General features: G+C 38.7%; 1 non-coding gene across 1 annotated transcript; it reads right to left on the bottom strand.

Annotated features, from left to right (window-relative positions):
- Positions 1 to 950: 950 nt before the first annotated feature.
- Positions 951 to 1,055, bottom strand: LOC116596657. The gene has a single exon (XR_004288244.1). It is a non-coding gene; the product is annotated as a U6 spliceosomal RNA (small nuclear RNA).
- Between the last annotated feature and the right edge of the window lie 3,596 nt (positions 1,056 to 4,651).

Raw genomic sequence — 4,651 nt, 5'->3', positions numbered from 1 at the left:
TTGTCATTCTTTGTCCAAATGCCACGTAAGTCCAAGTTTGAACCATCCCTTTGAGTTACCCGTCACTGAGTTCCTCCCACATGCATGTATGCTGTCCATGTCAGGACATTATGTTTTCTCTCATTCATCTGTATTTTGTCAGATTATTATTCAGGAGCACCTGTAGCAGCCATTCATTCATAAATACCACATGTTCCCTATAGAAAGTACTATTTCTTTTTGTTATTAAATTGTGTGTATGGACAGCACCTTCCCCTATCAAATGGTTGCAAAACACTGCAACTGCCCCCTTGAAGTGTAGCCTTAAGGTTTGATCATTTCTCTTTCTTTCTCTGTGTATGTATGTGTGTCTCTTTCCTTTTCATCTGTGTATATAGTCTCCCCATCGCCTTTGGCCAGAATCTTTCATGGATATAGCTGTACAATTTACATATAATGCATGGATTTTAAGTATTCATTCTGAAGAGTTTTGTTAATCATATACACCTATTTAACTGCCATCTGTGGAAATAGTAAACATTTCCCAAATCCCAGAAAATCCTCTCAAGCTTCTTTCTAGTCAGTTCTGCACTATTTCCCCTAAGAGAGAGAGAAAAACAAAACAAAACAAAACACTAGTTTCTAACAACTATACTTGTTTTGCCTATATGAATATTCATATAAATTGAATCATAAAATGTGTGCTTTAGTTTTAAATTTGTTTAAAGATTTTATTTATTTACTTGACACATACAGAGAGAGATCACAAGTAGGCAGAGAGACAGGCAGAGGTGGGGGAGTAGGGGAAAGCAGGCTCCCCACTGAGCAGAGAGCCTGATATAGGGCTTGATCCCCGGACTCTGAGATCATGACATGTGGGGCTTGATCCCAGGACCCTGAGGTCATAACCTGAGCTGAAGGCAGAGGCTTTAACCCACTGAGACATAGGAGCCCCGTTTGTATTTTTTCTTATGAGTTCTCTATGTAATTTGCAAATTTGTGTTCATCTTTGTGCAGGGGCCCTGCTACTCTGCTCTGTATCATTCCAATTTTAGTATATGTGTTGCTGAAGAGACCATAGTTCTTTATGTATTTTGGATTCAACTCTTTAATAAGATAAACATTTTTTCTCAAACTACTATTTTTTAATGAACAGTGGCAAGTACATATCATAACCATTCTCTGGAGTAGATATACCCGCTCTGGTTTCTCTTCAGATCGTATAAATCTTTCGCCTTTTAACCATTCTCTGGAGTAGATATACCCAAACATTCAAGTAACAAATATACCAGGCAGTTATTGCCATCACAAATATTTGGTATAAAAAACTATCCTAAAACACAGTGACTTAAAACAATAGCATTTATATAGCAACCAAGGGATGAGGTCAGTTGGGGTCAGCTGATCTAGGCTGGGTTCAGCTGAAGCATCTTGGCTGAGGTGGTTCTGTTCCATGGGTCTCATATTCTCTTCCTGGAATCAGTGCGTGGGCACAGCCATATTCTTCTCATGGCAATGGCTGAGGCACAAAAGGACCAGCAGAAACATGCCAGGCCTCTTGAGTCTTAGACTCAGACTAACACTGTGTTACTTTCTCATCCACCTGCGGACCAAAGCCTCAATCATGGATGAAACCAGAGCTAAAGTGAGAAAAGTGCCCTGCCCACCATTAGTAACCTTGGCAAAATTACTTGGCAAATGACATAGATACAGGGAGGAGTGAAGAATGGGAATTATTGATATCTGTTGCAAACATGTGAAAGTTGCAAGTTTATAAGTCGATTTTTACGAAATTTATGATAGAAAAAAGACAGGAATAATTCACAGAATATTTTGTCCTCATTCACTGTCTTGCTCAATGTTTGATTTCCCGCCATCCACCCAATTCATTCCATTTCATATTCAACTAGTCCTAAAACCATTCATTTATGAATCCATGAGTTTATTTAATAATTATTCAGAATATTTCATCTATGCGAGGTACTGTGTGCTAGGTTCTAGAAGTACAACAGTGAACAAGACAGGCAGAAATTATGAAGTTCAGAACAACTGAGTAGGAAAGTTCATTCAGTAGGATTCTAAGGGAGTCCACTGGAAGGGCAGCGTACCCCGAATCCTAGTGTGAAGAAAGATTTTACAAAGAAAATTATATCTAAGCGAAAGCCTAACTGACACATACGAGTTAAAAAGGCAAAGGTGGAGAAGAGATGTAGTAGCCTGTGCAAGAAAATGCGTAAATGCAGCCCAGAGTTTGAGTGGAGAGGTGACTATGGGCACAGAGTGGAGGAGAGTGGGTCGAAGATGTGGAGAAACAGGAGGCAGGGAAGATACTGGAGGGATGGATTCCATTGGATGGATTCCTGTGACATCTTGGAGTCCTGGTGAGAGGGGTTGGAGTTTGATTTTAGGTAGGATGAATGGAGAGGGAGAAATCAAGTATAATGCCCAAATTTCTTGACTAATCAAATAGATTTCACATTTAATGAAATAAGACATAGAGGAAAGGGTCACATTGGGTTGATGGGAGGAACAGACAAATTTTATTCTAAAATATTGAGTTACTGTGTTAAAAGGTAAACTGAGCCATACTAAATATTTTAAGAGGTTTTTTTTTTGTGTGTGTGTGGAAAAATGAATTCAAATCAGGCAGCATCCCATCTAGAAGCCATATAGAATTTCCAAGGAACCCAATAAAATGGAGGACTTATATGGGCAGAAAGGAGTTGGAATGAAGAAGATGGAGAAGAGGCACATTAACATGTGCAAGGTTATGGCAAGCTGACTTTCCTTTGGGGGATAACAGGGACTTCTCTGGAAGATTATCTAATTAGTGCTGGTGAGATGATTCCTGATCAACTGATTCAGGATGCCATTTCTGGAAGAGCTGGAACTGTAATTAAATTAAGCCTTGGCTTGGTGACATGGGGCTTAGCATAAGTGACTCTATTGGGGGCCTATTGGTTTATTTTTAACACTTGTGAGATACCTAGGAGGTACTGTCTTCCAGCTAGCAGTAAATATGAACCTGAAGTTTAATAGAGAATTTAGGACTGATAGTAGCTTTACAGGTCACAGGTATAGTCAGGATTGAACGCCAGGAAGAGGGTGAAGATTCTCATGGAGAATACACAAAATAGGAGGACAGAATGGGGAAGAATATCAGTCAACATGTCAACAAGGAAAGGGTCGACAGGTGAGGGGATCTTGCCAGGGAGGCAAAACAACTTGTTATTTTGTATTTTTTAAAAATTTCTTAGAATTATTTGAGAAAATCAGAATTTATTTATTTTGATCAGCTCCACAGAAATAATAAACTCTTCAGTCAATAGTAAAGAAATAAAAATGGGCTTTCCACAACGATGTACATTCCATTGCTCAATCTCTTGTTGATGTTCTTATGTTTGTTTTCAGGTGACTTCAATGGACAAGTGAGTTTATCTGCTTACTTTATTCTCTACGCCCAATACCTAAGGGGCATATCCTGAATGTATGGTAATTTACCATGATACTTTAAACATTTTGGAAAAAAAATCTGCATGGGTCAACATTTTATATGTTAAGGCAGAAGACACACCTTTAGATAGGTTTCATTTCAACCACAGTCTTTTGAATCAAGATACAACCATGCCTGATGCAGCAGATTCTCACTTCCCAGAGTGTAGTAACACACCTCAGGACAGAGCATACTAAGATGTTGGTGGAAAACACGAGTATAACTTTATTTATTTTTATAAAGATTTATTTATTTGAGAGAGAGGGAGAGAGAGGGTACAAGTGAGTGGACAGGCAGAGGCAGAGGGAGAAACTCTCCCTGCTTAGCAGGGAACCTGATTTGGGGCTCGATCCCAGGACCCCAGGATCATGATCTGAGCCAAAAGCAGACGTTTAACTGACTGAGCCACCCAGGTGCCGTTATAATTTATTAATTTAAAGACATACTCATAAGAGATCCTGGGTGGCTCAGTTGGTTAAGCATCTGCCTTTGGCTCAGGTCGTGATCCCAGAGTCCTGGGATCGAGTCTGCATTGGGCTCCCTACTCAGCAAGAAGTCTGTCTCTACCCCTGCCCTTCACCATGCTTGTGCTCTCTCTAACTCTCTCTCTCAAATAAATAAATAAAATCTTTAAAAATAAATTAATAAATTATGATAAAGCATCTTTATCAACTCAAGTTGTCGAAACAGAAGCAATTTAGTTATAAAACGTGGAACCCGGGTACTAGTGGAAGAAGGCAAGTCTGCTTAACAGAGACAACTACATAATCTAATGACAAGAAGTAGGCTCTTGGTGCAGCCTAATAGAGGAACTGGTTTTACAACTTTGTTTGATGTCTGTGTATTAAACAACAGGTCTTAAAAACAGGTTTATAAGAACTGGTTCTTAAATAGTGAAAGCTAGATCGCACCGCAGGCATTTTTGAAGAGGAAACTGCCTGTTACCTTGAGTAGAATATACACAAGATGAATGAGTCAAAAGATTTCATATGTTTTGGTTGTCTTCACAATATAACTATGACTCAGGCAGTGAGTCACATCAGTTGTTAAAAATGATTTAAATATAAGCCAAATAATGTGTTCTTATGAACACAGCTTGGCCACTAATTTTAGATAAATGAACATATCCTTTTTTTTTTTTTTTTTTTTTTTTGATGTCTAACTTCCAGGTGTTGTTTT

Source organism: Mustela erminea, chromosome 7, assembly GCF_009829155.1.
Source record: "Mustela erminea isolate mMusErm1 chromosome 7, mMusErm1.Pri, whole genome shotgun sequence".
Classification (NCBI taxonomy): domain Eukaryota; kingdom Metazoa; phylum Chordata; class Mammalia; order Carnivora; family Mustelidae; genus Mustela; species Mustela erminea.
The sequence above is the reverse complement of the archived record's forward strand: the minus strand, read 5'-3'. Positions and strand labels throughout refer to the sequence as shown.